This window comes from Oncorhynchus masou, chromosome 5 (assembly GCF_036934945.1).
Source record: "Oncorhynchus masou masou isolate Uvic2021 chromosome 5, UVic_Omas_1.1, whole genome shotgun sequence".
In the NCBI taxonomy this organism is placed as follows: domain Eukaryota; kingdom Metazoa; phylum Chordata; class Actinopteri; order Salmoniformes; family Salmonidae; genus Oncorhynchus; species Oncorhynchus masou.
The window spans coordinates 74,395,546-74,415,840 of NC_088216.1; the positions used below are offsets into that span (position 1 = coordinate 74,395,546).

At 40.6% G+C, this 20,295-nt stretch overlaps 1 protein-coding gene across 1 annotated transcript in view; it reads left to right on the forward strand.

The window, feature by feature from the left end:
• Positions 1 to 20,295, forward strand: part of LOC135540235 (contactin-4-like) — a 221,377-nt gene that overhangs the window by 897 nt on the left and 200,185 nt on the right. The window lies entirely within an intron of this gene.

Sequence of the window (20,295 nt, forward strand, 5' to 3'; positions counted from 1 at the left end):
TATACACTGCTCAAAAAATAAAGGGAACACTAAAATACCACATCCTAGATCTGGATTAATGAAATATTCTTATTAAATACTTTTTTCTTTACATAGTTGAATGTGCTGACAACAAAATCACACAAAAATTATCAATGGAAATCAAATTTATCAACCCATGGAGGTCTGGATTTGGAGTGACACTCAAAATTAAAGTGGAAAACCACACTACAGGCTGATCCAACTTTGATGTAATGTCCTTAAAACAAGTCAAAATGAGGCTCAGTAGTGAGTGTGGCCTCCACGTCCCTGTATGACCTCCCTACAACACCTGGGCATGCTCCTGATGAGGTGGCGGATGGTCTCCTGAGGGATCTCCTCCCAGACCTGGACTAAAGCATCCGCCAACTCCTGGACAGTCTGTGGTGCAACGTGGCGTTGGTGGATGGAGCGAGACATGATGTCCCAGATGTGCTCAATTGGATTCAGGTCTGGGGAACTGGCGGGCCAGTCCATAGCATCAATGCCTTCCTCTTGCAGGAACTGCTGACACACTCCAGCCACATGAGGTCTAGCATTGTCTTCTTGCATTAGGAGGAACCCAGGGCCAACCGCACCAGCATATGGTCTCACAAGGGGTCTCAGGATCGCACCTCGATACCTAATGGCAGTCAGGCTACCTCTGGCGAGCACATGGAGGGCTGTGCGGTCCCCCAAAGAAATGCCACCCCACACCATGACTTGCCCTCCTATGGCCTCCTCCACGTCTCCTGATGTACTGGCCTGTCTCCAGGTAGCGCCTCCATGCTCTGGACACTACGCTGACAGACACAGCAAACCTTCTTGCCACAGCTCGCATTGATGTGCCATCCTGGATGAGCTGCACTACCTGAGCCACTTGTTTGGGTTGTAGACTCCTTCTCATGCTACCACTAGAGTGAAAGCACCGCCAGCATTCAAAAGTGACCAAAACATCAGCCAGGAAGCATAGGAACTGAGAAGTGGTCTGTGGTTACCACCTGCAGAACCACTCCTTTATTGGGTGTGTCTTGCTAATTGCCTATAATTTCCACCTGTTGTCTATTCCATTTGCACAACAGCATGTCAAATTTATTGTCAATCAGTGTTGCTTCTGAAGTGGACAGTTTGATTTCACAGAAGTGTGATTGACTTGGAGTTACATTGTGTTGTTTAAGTGTTCCCTTTATTTTTTTGAGCAGTGTATATACTAATCTATGGAACTCAAAAGCAACAAATGACACTATTATTATGGTGGGAGATTATAATACAGTTTTAAGTACCCCAATGGATTTCAAAGGAAATCACACTACATGCACTTAGTGAAATTACGAATATCATGGACACGTTAGAACTAGTGGATATATGGAGGCTTAAAAATCCAGACCTAGTGAGATATACATACGTGAGGCTTAATCAAGCCAGTCGTCTTGAATACTTTCTTGTATCATTCACACTGGCACCAAAAGTAAAAAAAAGTTTTGTTAGGAGCCACAATTTGGTTGGACCATCAAATAATTGCCGTCCACATTACTCTTACAGAATATTGGAAATGTAATCAAAACCTAGTGGATGACAACCTGTTTTTAACCAAGACAAAGGATTTTAAAACTTACTTCTTGCATAACATAGGTACAGCAGATCCCCTTATTGTATGGGACACTTTTAAATTTGCCTTCAGAGGTCATGGAAGTCAATTACTCATCTTCAAAACAAAAACTATTTTGGTCAAAATAGTTCATATTAACAAAGGAATTAGAGGAAATAGCAGTTCAAATCGATAGCAATAAAACTGTACCATAGATGCACATAATAAGTTAGAGGAAAAAATGTAAGAACTTATTCGAGAACGGTCAAGTATAATATTATAACAAATAAAGCGAATTGGACAGAAAATTGTGAAAATGCACCAAATTCTTTTTGAATCTTCAACATAGAAATGCTACCAAAAATAATTTACAGAAACTTACAAAGGAGTCATCCATGATTCACCTAATTATATTTTTTAAAGAGGAAGCAAAATACTTTGCTCTCTTTTCAGTCTCCTTCATTTCCAATAACTGAAGTTAATTGTAAGGAATTGTTTTCCTAATAATAGTGTAAAATTCACAGCTTTACAGAAAGACTTGTGTGAGGGCAAAATTGCAAAGAAGAAACTTCTTGATGCAATTAAAGCCTTTAAGCCCGGGACAACTCCAGGGCTGGATGGCATACCAGTTGAGGTACAGTATATAGTACCAGTCAAAGGTTTGGACACACCTATTCATTCAAGGGTTTTTATTTATTTTTTACAATGTTCCACATTATAGAATAGTAGTGAAGATATGGAAACTATGAAATAACACATATGGAATCATGTAGTAACCAAAAAAGTATTAAATATATCAAAATATATTTTAGATTTTAGATTCTTCAAAGTAGCCACCCTTTGCTTTGATGACAGCTTTGCACACTCTTGTCATTCTCTCAACCAGCTTCATGAGGAATGCTTTTCCATAAATCTTGAAGGAGTTCCCACACATGCTGAGCACTTGTTGGCTGCTTTTCTTTCACTCTGCAGTCCAACTCATCCGAAACCATCTCAATTGGGTTGAGGTGGGGTGATTGTGGAGGCCAGGTCATCTGATGCAACACTCCATCACTCTCCCTCTTGGTCAAGTAGCTCTTACACAGCCTGGAGGCAGCCTGTTTTGGGTAATTTTCCTGTTGAAAAACAAATGATATTCCCACTAAGTGCAAACCAGATAGGATGGTGTTTTGCTGCAGAATGCTGTGGTAGACATGGTGGGTAAGTGTGCCTTGAATTCTAAATAAATCACTGACAGTGTCGCCAGAAAAGCACCCCCACACCATCACACCACCACCTCCTTACTTCATGGTGGGAACCACACATGCGGAGATCATCCATTCACCTACTCAGTTTCTCACAAAGACAAAGAGGTTGGAACCAAAAATCTGTTATTTGGACTCAGCAGACCAAAGGACAGATTTCCACCGGTCTAATGTCCACTGCTCGTGTTTATTGGCCCAACCAAGTCTCTTATTATTATTGGTGTCCTTCAGTAATGTTGTTTTTTTTGTGGCAGAAATTCGACCATGAAGGCCTGATTTACTCAGTCTCCTATGAACAGTTGATGTTGAGATGTGTCTGTTACTTGAACTCTGTGAAACCTTTACTTGGGCTGCAATTTCTGAGGCTGGTAACTCTACTGAACTTATCCTCTGCAGCAGAGGTAACTCTGAGTGTTCCTTTCCTGTGTCGGTCCTCATGAGAGCCAGTTTCATCATAGCTCTTGGTGGTTTTTGTGACTGCACTTGAAGAAACCTTGAAAGTTCTTGTCTTAAAGTAATGATAGACTGTTGTTTGTCTTTGTTTATTTGAGCTGTTCTTGCCATAATATGGACTTGGTATTTTACCAAATAGGCCTATCTTCTGTATACCACCCCAACCTTGTCACAACACAGCTAATTGGCTCAAACGCATTAATTCCACAAATTAACCTTTATCCTCTTGATACTAACCCATCCCGGATCCGGGATCGTGAATACAGCCTCAGGCTCATTAGCATAACGCAACGTTAACGATTTCTGAAAATCGCAAATGAAATGAAATAAATATGCCTGCTCTCAAGCTTAGCATTTTCTTAACAACACTGTCATCTCAGATTTTCAAAATATGCTTTTGAAACATAGCAAATCAAGCATTTGTGTAAGAGTATTGATAGCTAGCTTAGCATTTAGCGTAGCATTTAGCGCGCAACATTTTCACAAAAACCAGAAAACCAAATAAATAAAATCATTTACCTTTGAAGAACGTCGGATGTTTTCAATGGGGAGACTCTCAGTTACATAGCAAATGTTCAGTTTTTCCTCCTCCGTTTTGTACATCACATTTGGCTCACCGAAACGAACCGAAAATTCAGTCACCCAAACGTCAAACTTTTTCCAAATTAACTCCATAATATCGACCGAAACATGGCAAACGTTGTTTAGAATCAATCCTCAAGGTGTTTTTTCACATATCTCTTCATTGATATGCCGTTCGTGGAAGCCTGCTTTCGTCTCAGAATCCCATGGAAAAATACCAGCAGCTGAAAATGACGCACCAATTTCGACGGAGGACACCGGGCGGACACCTGGCAAATGTAGTCTCTTATGGTCAATCTTCCAATGATATGCCTACAAATACGTCACAATGCTGCAGACACCTTGGGAAAACGATAGATAGGGCAGGCTCATTCCTGTCGCATTCACAGCCATATAAGGAGACAATGAAAAACAGAGCCTCAAAAATCCTGCTCATTTCCTGGTTGCAGTTTCATCTTGGTTTTGCCTGTAGCTCCTGTTCTGGGGCACTCACAGACAATATCTTTGCAGTTCTAGAAACTTCAGAGTGTTTTCTTTCCAAAGCTATCAATTATATGCATAGTCGAGCATCTTTTTGTGACAAAATATCTTGTTTAAAACGGGAACGTTTTTCATCCAAAAATGAAATACTGCCCCCAGAGTTTCAAGAGGTTATCAACGCACACATGTTAATTGAAATGCATTCTAGGTGACTACCTCATGACGCTGGTTGAAATTCTTGCCACAAACAGAATGTTATGTACAGTGGGGGAAAAAAGTAGTTAGTCAGACACCAATTGTGCAAGTTCTCCCACGTAAAAAGAGGAGAGAGGCCTGTAATTTTCATCATAGGTACACTTAAACTATGACAGACAAAATGAGAAAAAAAATCCAGAAAATCACATTGTAGGTATTTTAATGAATTTATTTGCAAATTGTGGTGGAAAATAAGTATTTGGTCAATAACAAAAGTTTATCTCAATACTTTGTGATATACCCTTTGTTGGCAAACGTTTTCCGTAAGTCTTCACAAGGTTTTCACACACTGTTGCTGGTATTTTGGCCCATTCCTCCATGCAGATCTCCTCTAGAGCAGTGATGTTTTGGGGCTGTTGCTGGGCAACATGGATTTTCAACTCCCTCCAAAGATTTTCTATGGGGTTGAGATCTGGAGACTGGCTAGGCCACTCCAGGACCTTGAAATGCTTCTTACGAAGCCACTCCTTCGTTGCCAAGGGGCGGTGTGTTTGGGATCATTGTCATGCTGAAAGATCCAGCCACGTTTCATCTTCAGTGCCCTTGCTGATGGAAGGAGGTTTTCACTCAAAATCTCAGAAAACTATCAAGGCCCAATATCAGTGTCATATCATTGATTCACAGTGACATATTATTGATACTCATTCATATCTTGATAAGAGGTGTCATATTTTGTTTATTATAGAAAAAATAAATAACACTGCACTATGCTTAAACTGTAGAATTTACTGCAGAGTCAAGGGCATAAAGTTGAAGTATTTGACAACAGATGAAGATAGAAGATTTGGACTTCTATTGTCATGATCGAATGATTGCCTCTATAGCAGTAACTCTATTTGAAATCATTTGGTTTATTGAACATATAAGCTCTCCTCCGATTCTGGCAAAATATACATAATTAGGTTAAGTATAGATAAAAAGTCATTGATAGCATTGACATTGATATCAAAGTTTCATTGTTTTGTAACTCCTGTCATTATCTGTTTTTATGCCAGATGCAAGTTATTTAGGTTATATAATAATTAGGGGGCTAAGGGAAAGTAACAACAATCTAAGATTGTTGCTGACATCTGCCTTGTGGATGGTGACATTTTTTAAAGTGCACACACTTAAAACATTTAAAAAAGTCTGACCTAAGTGAAGTGGTGAGTAGATTACGTTCTTCCAGTCATAGAAATGACGGTTAAGTCAGTGCACAGTGTATGAAAGACGTTGGTTAGTTCTTGTGAAGATTAAAGATGCTATGAACATGAAATAACCCATCCTTTCATCCATGCTTATCCATAATGGAAGTGTGTTTTTGTTAATTGAATGAATCCCTACATCAAACGTAATACAATAATCAGAAGCGGTATTATAATAACCCCCGTGAACCCCGTCATCGCTGTCCACAGTGCCATTGAAAATCTTTCAGGGGGAATATAGACTCATGGGGAGTAGTTCTGATTTCTCTCTCTGCCTTTAAAGCTGCAGTGAAAGAAACACAGTAATACTTACTCTCTAATTGATATACAGTATAACAGGGGAAGAGGGGGACATGAATCACACAGAAATCCTTATTGTGGGTTTTGGAGTATCCGACATTCATGTACAGTAAAACTGAATTATAGCTTCATTATACAATGGGTGCCCGTTGTCCCTCCCAGAGCTCTCCAGCATTGATCACATTTTGATGGAGAGCTTTAATTTGTCTTTCTTACAAATTGGTGGGGTCAACAGTGAACCACAGTTGGATTTCTCAGTGTTTAATCAAGAGGCTGATGAAGCATTATGCTCTGGCTCTAGTATACCCTCCCATGCATTACTCAATCCAACACTAGACTTTTTTGAAATAGCAAATCTTTCTTATTTTCATGATTAGGATTTGGGTTTTGTTTGTAAAGGACTCTGCCCACTGGGCACACACATCAATTCAACAACTATTCCATGTTGGTTCAAAGTCATTTCATTGCAATGACATGGAAACAACATTGATGTTTCCAGTATGTGCCCATTGGGTGCAGACTGCATACTTGTTTTTGGTTCTTATAATGTCATTCAAATGTGACTCTGGTGGTCACTCAGCATCACTCAGGAGTTGGCACTGGTTGATTGACCAGCATCTTATAAGCGCAGTTTGTTGCCAGCACAGTACTCATAGAGTAAAGCTAGCAGAGTCACTGCCTCTTTGGCGAGAATTCATGATATGTGAGAGAAACAGTTTTTGCCCTTGATGTGTTTGTCTTTGAGGACCATCACATAAACTATACTGTATTGTAATTATGTCAACCAAAGGAAAACTTGACCTGTTGTTCAAATTTACAAGACCATTATGGGCAAAAATTCCAAATGTAGTATTATAACTCTAATTTTGTCTTTAATGGTAATTGTCCTTTTGGTATAACAAGCACATGGCATTTTATCCATGTTGAATTTCTCCTATGTGAGATCAGGTTCTATAGTTATTTTTTATCTTGGAAAGGCGTGATCCCAGTTTGCCATGTACTGTAAGGCACTTGTCTTTCATTACGTGCAGTAGCTGTCTGAATGCAGCTTGTGAAACTGACTGAAAAGGTCAAGCAACATAGCGAATGCCAGTGAAAGGGAAGGTTACCACTGAAAAGGCAAGGATTCACAGTCAGAATGCACCAAATGTGTTGAGGGGGCTGTAATGATCTCTGTCCCCTGCTAGGCGTGTTCTTTTGTTCTTCTATTGTGCCTCAACAGTGCTGCCTCCTGTTTCCCCTGCCTACACGTCACTCTCAGCCTCCCTGTTAGCGTCTGATTAGCCCACCGTAGCGCCACACACTTCCCCAGGACACGCTCAGAATCCTGATGCCCTGCCTGTTACTCCTGCTTGCTCCACTATGATGATGACCCATGCCCTTACTTTAATGTATCCTTTACTTTAGACCCTTAGCACAGTTATGCTAACCAGCACTAATGGCACTTGTGAACTCAGCCCTCAGTTTTGCTGCCTGTCGCAGAACCATTTGATTTCCACACCTGAGATGATTACTGTGCTCGTGGAGAATAAAAAATATTGTACTCTATGTGGCCTCAGCATTTTACAAAGGTTCCAGTGCCTTGTAAATGAAAAAGTTACATTAAAGAGACATTGTGCACACAAAGGAGTTCTCTATGGTTAAATGGTGAGTGAGATAACCTTCGCATCTCCAGGGACATTACTGTAGTTTTATTCCTGTCTCTGTGGAAATCCCCTGTTGTTAGAACCCTAATATTGTCCAATGGCTATTGCGCACAGCGCATATAGGACTGGGATATCAACCGCTCAAAGTTGCCAATAGTGGGAGTGACCATAGAATTCTATGGGAGTGACCTTACCAAATAAAGTATTTGTCGTCATTACATTTTTGTGAATCACATGACTGCAAGGCTTGTGCTTGTGTTGTGCTAGCGTACAGGGGAGGGTTAGAGGAAAAGTTTTGTGGGAGATAATTGGTTGGTAGATTAAGCTGATTAAGTCAATGCTTATGTGTCTGGAGTTTCTCCCGGCTCTATATATTGGCTAACAAAAGCCGAGTTTGACCCGTTGGTCCAATAGAGTCTTTGCATATTCGGGCAGAGGTTTCTGGGAACGACATTATTAGAATCCAGGAAAGAACATGGAACAAAATAATCCTTTCCAGGCATGAATGTTTCTGCTGCTTTTCGCAAAAGCGTTGCTAAAATTATGCCTGATATTCCTGATCACTTCTCAGAATGAGGATGTTGCATCACCTTTGCTTGCTCTTTTATGCTTTCTCAACTGTGCCTATATCTAAAATAACAGTGAAGGCATCAAAACTATGAAATAACACATATGGAATCATGTATTGACTGAAAAAGTGTTAAAAACATCAAATATATTTTAGATTGTAGATTCTTCAAAGTAGGCACTCATTGCCTTGATGACAGCTTTGTACACTTGGCATTCTCTCAACCAGCTTCACCTGGAAGGAGTTCCCACATATGCTGAGCACTTGTTGTCTGCTTTTCCTTCCCTCTGCGGTCCAACTCATCCCAAACCAGGTGATTGTGGAGGTCATGTTATCTGATGCAGCACTCCATCACTATCATTCTTGGTCAAATAGCCCTTACACAGCCTGGAGGTGTGTTGGTCATTGTCCTGTTGAAAAACAAATAGTAGGGCAAACCAGATCAGAGGGCATATCGCTGCAGAATGTTGTGGTAGCAATGCTGGTTAAGTGTGCCTTGAATTCCAAATAAATCACTGACAGTGTCACCAGCAAAGCAGCCCCACACCATCACACCTCCTCCATGCTTCACAGTGAGAACCACACATGCAGAGATCATCCGTTCATTTACTCTGCATCTCAGAAGGACACAGCGGTTGGAACCAAAAATCTCCAATTTGGACAGATTTTAATGTCCATTACTCGTGTTTCTTTTTTTCTTCTTTTTTTCACCTTTATTTAACGAGGTAGGCCAGTTGAGAACAATTCTCATTGACAACTGTGACCTGCCCAAGATAATGTAAAGCTGTGCGACAAAAACAACACAGAGTTGCACAAACAAACGCACAGTCAATAACACAAAATAAAATAAAAATTGAAAAATCTATGTACAGTGTGTGCAAATGTAGAAGAGTAGGGAGGTAAGCAATAAATAGGCCCGAGAGGTGAAAATAATTACAATTTAGCATTAATACTGGAGTGATACATGTGCAGATGAGGCAAGTAGAGATACTGGGGTGCAAAAGAGCAAGAGGGTAAGCAATAATATGGAGCTGTCATTTCCATAATATGGACCCATAAATAGGGCTATCGTCTGTATACCACCTCTACCTTGTCACAACACAACTGATTGGCTCAAACGCATTAAGAAGGAAAGAAATTCCACAAATCAACTTTTAACAAGGCACACCTGTTAATTTAAATGCCTTCCAGGTGATTACCTCATGAAGCTGGTTGAGAGAATGCTAAGAGTGTGCAAAGCTGTCATCAAGGAGAAGGATGGCTACTTTGAAGAATCTCAAATATAAAATACATTTTGATTTGTTTAACTTCTGCCATCCCACCTGCCCAACATCCGGGTGAATTTGCAGAGCGTGACATTCAAACTACAGAATTATAAATATTTAACTTTCATAAAATCACAAGTGTAATACATCAAAATAAAGCTTAACTTCTTGTTAATCCAGCCGCTGTGTCAGATTTCAAAAAGGCTTTACGGCGAAAGCACACCATGCGATTATCTGAGGACAGCGGCCCGCATACAAATACATGAAAAACATATTTCACCAGGCAGGTGCGCCAAAGTCAGAAATAGCGATATAATAAATGCCTTACCTTTGATGATCTTCTTCTGTTGGTACTCCAAAAGATACATCACAAATGGTCCCTTTGTTCGATAATGTCCTTCTTTATATCCATAAAACCTCAGTTTAGCTGGAGCGCTTCAGTCAATAATCCACCCAGTTTCCCTCCATCAAAATGCATACAAAATGAATCCCAAATGTTACTAATAAACTTTTCCAAACAAGTCAAACAACGTTTATAATCAAACCTTGGGTACCCTAATACGTAAATAAACGATACAATTTAAGACAGAGAATTGTTATTGTCTTTACCATTTTTTTCCCCCAAAGAACGCGCTCTCTTCCACGCGCTTGGAAACACTGCAGCCAAAATGGGAGCCACCTACAAAAACTACAATTTCTGGCAAATTTTTCCAAAAACCAGAATGAAACTCTTTCTAAAGACGGTTGACATCTAGTGGAAGCCCTAGGAACTGCAATCTGGGAGGATTTTGCCTTATAATATAAGTGACAGCCTTTGAAAACAGTGGTAGGCTGAAATATTTATTTTTTGGGATGGTTTGTCCCCGAGGTTTTGCCTGCCATATCAGTTCTGTTATACTCACATACATAATTATAACTGTTTTTAGAAACTTTAGAGTGTTTTCTACCCAAATCCACCAATTATATGCATATCCTAGCTTCTGGGCCTGAGTAATAGGCAGTTTACTCTGGGCACACTTTTCATCCGGACGTGAAAATACTGCCCCCTGCCCAAGAGAGGTTAACACTATTCTGGTTACTACATGATGTGTTTTTTCATAGTCACGATTATTCTACAATGTTGAAAACTCTTGATTGAGTAGGTGTGTCCAAAATTTTGATTGGTACTGTATATATAGTATACCTACAGTGCATTCGGAAAGTATTCAGCCTCCTTGACTTTTTCCACTTTGTTACGTTACAGCCTTAATCTAAAATGTATTAAATCGTTTTTTCCCCTTAATCAATCTACACACAATTCTCAATCTACACAAAATACCACATAAAGAAAATAAATAAATACATTTTGGCAAGCAACTTTGGCAGCTGTTACAGCCTCAAGTCTTCTTGGGTATGGCGCTACAGGCTTGGCACACCTGTATTTGGAGAGTTTCTCCCATTCTTCTCTACAGATCCTCTCAAGCTCTGTCAGGTTGAATGGGTTTCAAGTCTGGGCTCTGGCTGAGCCACTCATGGACATTTAGAGACAGGTCCAGAAGTCACTCCTGCGTTGTCTTGGCTGTGTGCTCAGGGTCGTTGTCCTGTTGGAAAGTGAACCTTCCCCCCAGTGTGAGGTCCTGAGTGCTCTATAGCATGTGATTATCAAGGATCTCTCTGTACTTTGATCTTTTAATCTTTTCCTTGATCCTGAATAATCTCCATGTCCCTGCCGCTGAAAAACACCTCCATAGCATGATGCGGCCACCACTATGCTTCACTGTAGGGATGGTGCCAAGTTTCCTCCAGACGTGACTCTTCACATTCAGGCCAAAGACATCAGTCTTGTTTTCATCAGACCAGAGAATCTTGCTTCTTATGGTCTGAGAGTCCTTCATGTGCCTTCTGGCAAAATCCAAGCGGGCTGTCATGTGCCTTTTACTGAGGAGTGGCTTCCGTCTGGCCACTCTACCGTAAATGCCTGGTTGGTGGAGTGCTGCAGAGATGGTTGTCCTTCTGGAAGGTTCTCCCATACCCACAGATGAACTCTGGAGCTCTGTCAGAGTGACTATCGAGTTCTTGTTCACCTCCCTGACCAAGGCCCTTCTCCCCTGATTGCCCAGTTTGGCCAGGCAGCCAGCTCTAGGAAAAGTCTTGCTGGTTCCAAACTTCATCCATTTAAGAATGATGGAGGCCACAATGCTCTTGGGGACTGTCAATGCTGCAGAATTATTTTATTAGCCTTCCCCAGATTTGTGCCTTAATACAACCCTATCTCGGAGCTCTACTTACAATTTTTTCGACCTCATGGCTTGGTTTTTGCTCTGACGTGCACTGTCAACTGGGGGACCTTTATATAGGCAGGTGTGTGCCTTTCCAAATCATGTCCAATCAATTGAATTTACCACAGGTGGACTCCAGTCAAGTTGTAGAAACATCCCAAGGCTGATCAATGGAAACAGAATGCACCTGAGCTCAATTTTGAGACTCATAGCAAAGGGTCTGAATACTTATGTAAATAAATTTTTCAGGTTTTAATTTTTTATAAATTTGCATGCAAAAATAGGGTATTGTGTGTAGATTAATGAGCATTTCTTTTAATTGAATCCATTTTAAAATAAGGCTGTAATGTAACCAAATGTGCAAAAAGTGAATGGGTCTGAATAATTTGCGAATGCACTTTATATTTAAAGAAGCCTCTAACATTATGTGCATATCCTAAAAGGCATGTTGGTGATTCAAGGTTGCATGACTCCCTTCAAAGATTAATTTTCGGTTCATCTTTTTTTCTGGGATTTCAATAGGACGGAAGAAGTTGTTTTCCAGATCTTGAAGGACAGAACATGAAAGGTATATAGACATGAATCAGAAGGACAAAGAGGGAAAGACACCAGCTGTTCCGTACATCTTGGTGTTTACTGTACAGGAACAGCAGCTTAGTACAAATGTTATCAGGAGAGGCCATGCAGTGTACAATACAATATGTGTTATACAATGGCAAGAAAATGTATGTGAACCCTTTGGAATTACCTGGAGTAATGCATACATTGGTCATAAAATTTGATCTGATCTTCATCTAAGTCACAACAATAGACAAACACAGTCTGTTTAATAACACACAAACAATTAGACATTTTCATGTCTTTATTGAACACACTGTGTAAACATTCACAGTGCAAGGTGGAAAAAGTATGTGAACCCTTGGATTTAATAACTGGTTGACCTTCCTTTGGCAGCAATAACCTCAACCAAACGTTTTCTGTAGTCAGACCTGCACAACGGTCAGGAATCATTTTTGACCATCCTCTTTACAAAAATGTTTCAGTTCAGCAATATTCTTGGAATGTCTGGTGTGAACCGCTCTCTTGAGGTCATGCCACAGCATCTCAATTCGGTTGAGGTCAGGACTCTGACTGGGCCACTCCAGAAGGCGTATTTTCTTCTAGTGAAGCCATTCTGTTGTTGATTTACTTCTGTGTTTTGGGTCATTGTCCTGTTGCATCATCCAACTTCTGTTGAGCTTCAATTGGCAGACAGATAGCCTAACATTCTCCTGCAAAATGGCTTGATGAACTTGGGAATTCATTTTTCTGTTGATGATAGCATGCTGTCCTGATCCTGAAGCAGCAAAGTGGCACCAAACCATGATGCTCCCCCATCATACTTTACAGTTGGGATAAGTTTTTGATATTGGTGTGCTGTGCCTTTTTTTTCCACACATAGTGTTGTGTGTTCCTTGCAAACAACTCAACTGTAGTTTCATCTGTCCACAGAATATGTTGCCAGCGGCGCTGTGGAACATCCAGATGCACTTTTGCAAACTTCAGACGTGCAGCAATGTTTTTTTTGGGCAGCAGTGACTTCTTCCGTGGTGTCCTCCCATGAACACCATTCTAGTTTAGTGTTTTACATAGCGTAGACTTGTCAACAGAGATGTTAACATGTTTCAGAAATGTCTGTAAATCTTTAGCTGACACTCTAGGATTCTTCTTAACCTCATTGAGCATTCTGCGCTGTGCTCTTGCAGGCATCTTTCCCTTATGGCCACTCCTAGGGAGTCTAGAAACAGTGCTGAGCTTTCTCCATTTATAGACAATTTGTCTTACCGTGGACTGATGAGCATCAAGGCTTTTAGAGATACTTTTGTAACCCTTTCCAGCTTTATGCAAGTCAACCATTCTTAATCTTACGTCTTCTGAGATATCTTTTGTTCGAGGCACGGTTCACATCAGGCAAAGCTTCTTGTGAATAGCTTACTCAAATTTTGTGAGTGTTTTTTATAGGGCTAGGCAGCTCTAGCCAAGATCTCCAATCTTGTCTCATTGATTGGACTCCAGGTTAGCTCACTCCTGACTCCAATTATCTTTTGGAGAAGTCATTAGCCTACACTGTGAAAATGTAAATGATGTATTAAATATAGACAAAAAAAAATACAATAATTTGTGTGTTATTAGCTTAAGCACACTGTGTTTGTCTATTGTTATGACTTAGATGAAGATCAGATCAAATGTTATGACCAATTTATGCAGAAATCCAGGTAATACCAAATGGTTCACATATTTTTCTTGCCACTGTATACTGTATAAACCTCCACAGGCAATACAAGCCCACTGCAAATGCATGAATTTGATTTTACAAAGTCACTTTACAATGCATCGTTCAGCTATTGAGGTCTTATATTAACTTGTAGTTGTAGTTATCAACCTCACTTCATTTTATTTTCATGGTTCATACTCAACTTTTTCAGGCAAGAAATTAAACAGCAGGATGCCACAACAGTCATTTGACCAAGTTATTCATGGCTTGTAAAGCAAACCCAGTACTTGGCATATAGACAAAGCCAATTTTCATAAAACTATTTCATGTTTATGTAAGAGTGCTGCTGCTGTAAGAGTGCTGCTGCTGTTGTGAGTAAGTATACCGATATAGCAGTAAATAGCTTGCTCTGGTTACTCTCCTAACCCAACATTGAGAAGGGGGCATAATGGTGTATGTATACACTCTGTTAGTGTCCTTATCTTTCCCTTGCATTGGGGCCCACACAGCAGGCGCTTCATAACCCTTATCACTTTACATTGCATGGAAATTGAGTTTTTTTGTTCTCAACATATATCTCTAATAGAAATCTTAATTGATTTTTTAGTCACAATCACCTCTAAATCAAAACCTATTCACATGCACAGACATGTGTGTATATCTAAGGATTCATTGAATTGCTCTTAACTTTACTTTCAGTTTAGAAATGTATAAATCAGTTCCTAAATGTTTACAAAATAAGATTATATGGAGGGATATTAGTGCCAACAGAACGCCATGCTATCACAAGTAGTCAATTTTATGGAAATGGCTTTTTCTGCAATGTGTCTATGCAACTGAAAACCTATTTAAAGTAATTAACACTTAGCATCTTGCACATTAGTGAGAATCTCATGAAATTAATTATAGTTTTTTCCCCCCTAGCAGGTCAGGCAAAAGCTCCAGTATTATCTCAAGGATAAAAGCATTTAGCTTCCTAATGATCGGCTAATCAAAAACGTGAGTTATAGCATTATTATTCTATTAAACACATTGATCTCTCTAAAGACAGAAGAAGAGAAAGCAATAATCATATCTATTACAAATGAAAGTCATTTTAGGTGGGATACCTTTGTCAACTGGCCCTGAAATTGGCCTACAATTGATGTGGTGAGCGGCCGTGCTCTTCTCTCACTGATTGAGCTATTAAAAGTGCAATATAAAGAAATCGCTCTGCCATTTCCTGGTTGCTAAAGTTGTAATAGTTTGCCAAATGTCAGTGTATGTGACAAAACAAACAGTCATTGTGGAGAGAACAATTGTACTACCTAAACCGCTGTGAAATATATTTTCCAAAACCCAAAATATTGTATTTTCAGCTTTTTGAAGCTGGTGTAGAAAACCGAATGTAAAAGACGCAAAAACTAAACTTAAGAACGGGAAGCATAGAAATAGCGCACATACCACATTCCATGTGTAACTCTGTGTTGTTATTTGTGTCGAACTGCTTTGCTTTATTCTTGGCCAGGTCACAGTTGTAAATGAGAACTTGTTCTCAACTAGCCTACCTGGTTACATAAAGGTGAAATAAAAAATAAATAAAACATAGAACAGATCTACCACTTCTTAGAGTTTCTTTCAATGAGAATGACACATCTATAACTCATTATTCTACGTGAATTTGCAACAGTGCTATGGGGTGTGGTTTGTGTTTAGAGATGGACCAATGGATGGAACAAAGTAGGCAAACATGAATTTCCATGTACCATGTAACTGGATCACCACCACATCTGTGACATGGAAATCGATGTCACTCATGGTAGCAAATGGATATCTATTGTCACCTCAGTGTTATGATGAGGTACTGCTTTTACTGGTTCTGTATTAGCATTCCTGGCTGTTGATTGTCAGTGTGACAATGGTTTGGCTTCCAAAATGTTCTGATGCAGTTTGTAGCAGTGCTTTCCTGTATACTGCATATCCTATTCATCTCCAAATATGCATTGTGGTACAAACAATATTGGGCTGCTTCCTGCAAATAACCAATATCCAAATGTATCAATATCTTATTCAAGTGTTCTAAAGTCCATGTTAGATTGATGTTACATAAATTATTTGAGAATGTTGCTTCTTTCCATTAATAATGCTAATCAATTTGTGAACAACTAGTATCAGAATGATAAGGCATTGTCATCTGAGAGTCTCTAATTATGGAATATTTGTTTTCAAGTGCAATGGCTTTCAAATGGGTTCATTTTTTATATAATTTTCACTATATTAGTGAACAAGTCTGAATGGGGTTTTACCTGTAAATGTATTTCCTATGTCTGTGTCCCATCTACGGGAGTGTGAATATTCCCCTGTCCTACTGAACTACACAAGCACAGGAGAGAACAAATGTTTCTAATAGCTCAGCTGAAGCATGAAAGATATGGGCAGATTTCTCAATTCCTTGACCCCATATACTGTATGAAGTATCTTAACATTGCCTTTTTCCTTTGAGGCTCACCTAGACATCCACTTGGGTTCCCAGAGCATGGAGAAATACATTCCCTTGAAAGATCATGTAGCCGGTGTACCTGTTTCACTTGTTCCAGCAGGGTATCTGGCACACCTGTATCTGGTATTATCTCCACGGAGGAGAGAGGAGGAAAAGAGGACAGTATCTCTATAAATTAACTCCTATGCAGATGCTCAGAAGTCCAGTAGCTGCTAGAAAACACTTGATTCAGCTGGTCTGGAGTGATGCTTTTCAGCATTGCCACCAGACAGTCTTGGGCGGTCAAAGGCAAACCTAAATGTTGCATGGCAGGTGGGAACATGGAAGGATAGGGTGGATTCTGAAAACTCTTCAAGACATAGCTTTGAGGACACAATATGCACTAAATATTCAGCTCATTGGTTTATTCATAGCGGTAGATATTCTGGCTCAGGCCAAGGTTTTATAGATCGAGAAAATGCGCATCTGGGGGAAACTGAGTTTTCAAAAACAAGTGAGAGTCATATACAGTCCTGTTGAATAATATCTGTTATCTTTGGTTACTCTTTCTGGTGACTGTCTGAAGTTTGAATTTGCGTATGGTAAACATTGGACTGGGATTTAAGATTTCAAGGTCATTGATAAAACATTTTTGGGGAAATTGTGAGACATGTAGAAGAAGTCCTCCATCACCTGGGCTCAGTGAATATCTGTTCTGAAGCGCAATGAATACATTCACAAAATGCTGTTTGTACATGCATTATGTTTTATATTGTGTACTACTGTAGCTTCCATGAACATTTTACACCTGTGATGGAATCATCTGTGATGGCTAATACTGATGTGTATAGCATGGCTTACAGTGCCTTCAGAAAGTATTCACACCCCTTGACTTTTACAGTGGGATTAAAATGGATTTAGTTGTAATTTTTTTGTCAAGGATTTACACAAAATACTCTTGTCAAAGTGGAATAAAAATTCTAACATTTGTAAAAACAAATATGAAAAATTAAACACTAATACACTACATGACCAAAGGTATGTGGACACCTGATCGTCGAACATCTCATTCCAAAATCATGGGCATTAATAGAGTTGGTCCCACCGTTGCTGCTATAACAGCCTCCACTCTTCTGGGAAGGCTTTCCACTAGATGTTGTAGCATTGCTGCGGGGACTTGCTTCCATTCGGCCACATGAGCATTAGTGAGGTCGGCACTAATGTTGGGTGATTAGGCTTGGATCGCAGTCAGTGTTCCAATTCATCCCAAAGGTGTTCGACGGGATTGAGGTTAGGGCTCTGTGCAGGCCAGTCAAGTTCTTCCACACCGATCTCAATCAACCATTTCTGTATGCTTTGTGAACGGGGACATTGTGAAAAATAGAGGTAGGGTTGTATAGAATCGAATATAATAAGAAACCTTAGGCCTTAACCTTAAGAAACCAAGGATGAGGCGGATGTCCAGGTTAAGGGGAGTTTAACGGAAGAAGATGTCCGCATTCACACTCACATCTGACCACTCATGGTTCAGTTAACTGAGAATTAGTCCATTGAGAACTGACATTAACTATGTGGTTAATTAAACATCAGCCATACAGGGATTCAGTCCATAGGAGGAAAAGTTCCGCTGGAGTGAAAACTGTGTAAGCCCTCATCGGGATGGGGAAAGCACGTTTCTGACCACATAGCATGTTGGGGTCATAGACTAACTTAAACTGAAGTCCTGGGATTCAAGGACACTGATAAGCTGTAGGAGATGTGTTGATAAGTATTTGGCCTGACCTTGACCAATAAGACACTAACAAAAGTGGGGGTCCTCTGAATGGGAGACTATGCTGCCCGACTAAAACTAACCAGAAGGGATGGCTAGAATCAGCTGACTGAAGCTGGCCGTTTTAACACATTGCAATGCTGAAACAAGAAAGGGCTTTCCCCAAATTGTTGCCATAAAGTCGAAAGCACAGAATCGTCTAGAATATCATTGTATGCTGATACCCAAACCATGAAAAACAGCCCCAGACCATTATTCCTCCTTCACCAAACTGTACAATTGGCACTATGCAGTGGGGCAGGTAAAGTTCTCCAGGCATCTGCCAAACCCAGATTCATCACTCCAGAGAACGCGTTTCCACTGCTCCAGAGTCCAATGGCAGCGAGGTTTACACCATTCCAGCCGACGCTTGGCATTGCGCATGGTGGTCTTAGTCTGTGGATGGGAGTTTTATGTGTCTATACAGAACAACTAGCCAGATATGTCTCAGATATGAGTCATCCAAAACACTGGGGACATGCCTGACACAGCTCTGAGAGGGTACACTAACACGCATCTAGGCCGGTGCGTAGCAAGGAACAGCCGGCGACCTGCCACTGATATCCGACCCAGACATTACTCGCCCCACTGCGCTTCTTTCTCTCTCTCACATTCAAGGAGAGACAGACAACAACACAGTTGTACGGGGGGCTGTTGTGGGCATCCTCGGCCATGGACGGAGCATCTAAGTCCCCGATGGAGCAGGGAAATGTTTGTTCCTTGGACTGTTGGTGTGCAGCAGTGAAAACACATTTGAATCTGCTGGGGACTCGCGTGCTATTAAATGTATAATCTGCGACATGTTCATTGTTGTCATTTGTGAAAAATGTATTGAGCATGATGCAGCTAAAGAAAGGATTATTACTCTTCATGAATAAATACATTTTGAACTGAAAAAGGATTCTATTAGACTATCAGCATTTTAAAATGCTTCTGTCACGCCCAGGCCATAGAGAGCCCTTGGTTATCTATGGTGTAGTAGGTCAGGGTGTGACTAGGGGGTGTTCTAGCTCAATATTTCTATGTTGGTGTTTTGTATGTTTCCCAATTAGAGGCAGCTGTTAATCTAATTGGGGACCATATTTAGGTAGCCATTTTTCCCACCTGTGTTTGTGGGATATTGTTTTGTGTTTATGCATGTGCACCACTACTTTCACGTTTCGTTATTGGTTTATTGATTTTTGTTTTAAGTTTCACCGTAATAAAGATGTGGATGTTCAATCACGCTGCGTCTTGGTCCGCTCATTACGACGATCGTAACAGCTTCCTATTAAACCATCCAAGTAGATCATAATGGGACATTTCTGGACAATGATCAATTTCCGCCACTGCACCCCTCTAATAGCTTGAACCAGAAATGGCTGCTCATTGTTCGACTCCAGGTGAGCGTAAATGGGTGCATTTCAAATCCAGAAATAAGGAGAAGAATCATTTTCAGCGTGCCTACATTCTTCCCCCGCGACCGGACTTAAGATTTTCAAATCGCTTTGAGCCCCTGTTCCAGCTGTCTTCTGCCAGGGGCTTAAGTGTTCCCTCCATGGGTGTGGATGCCCCTCAAGCTACCTCTCCCTGTCCTAGTCTAGTCAATCAACTGCCCGGGCACAGCCTGGACCTCTGCGGCCCCCTTCCGCTGGGCCGTGGTCTCTGGATGAGAGCTCTGTCCCTTTTGGCTGTTGTGGCCTGCACGCAGCCGGCGTCTCAGCAGTCCTCTTCTCTTCTCTGGCCTCGCAACCTGCTTCAAGACACGGCAGAGGCTGGATCATTATGGCGATTGTGATAGGGAGTTCAATGCCGAGGCATATAGTTTTACCTGGGGCAAAAGTTTAGGATACCGCCAGGTTGTTTCCTGAGGCTGTGAGTCAGTCACCGGGGGCTGACACTGTCAAGGTTCATGTGGGATCAAATCATATTATTAAGGGACAGCTGAAGATGGATTTTAAACAACTGATTGGG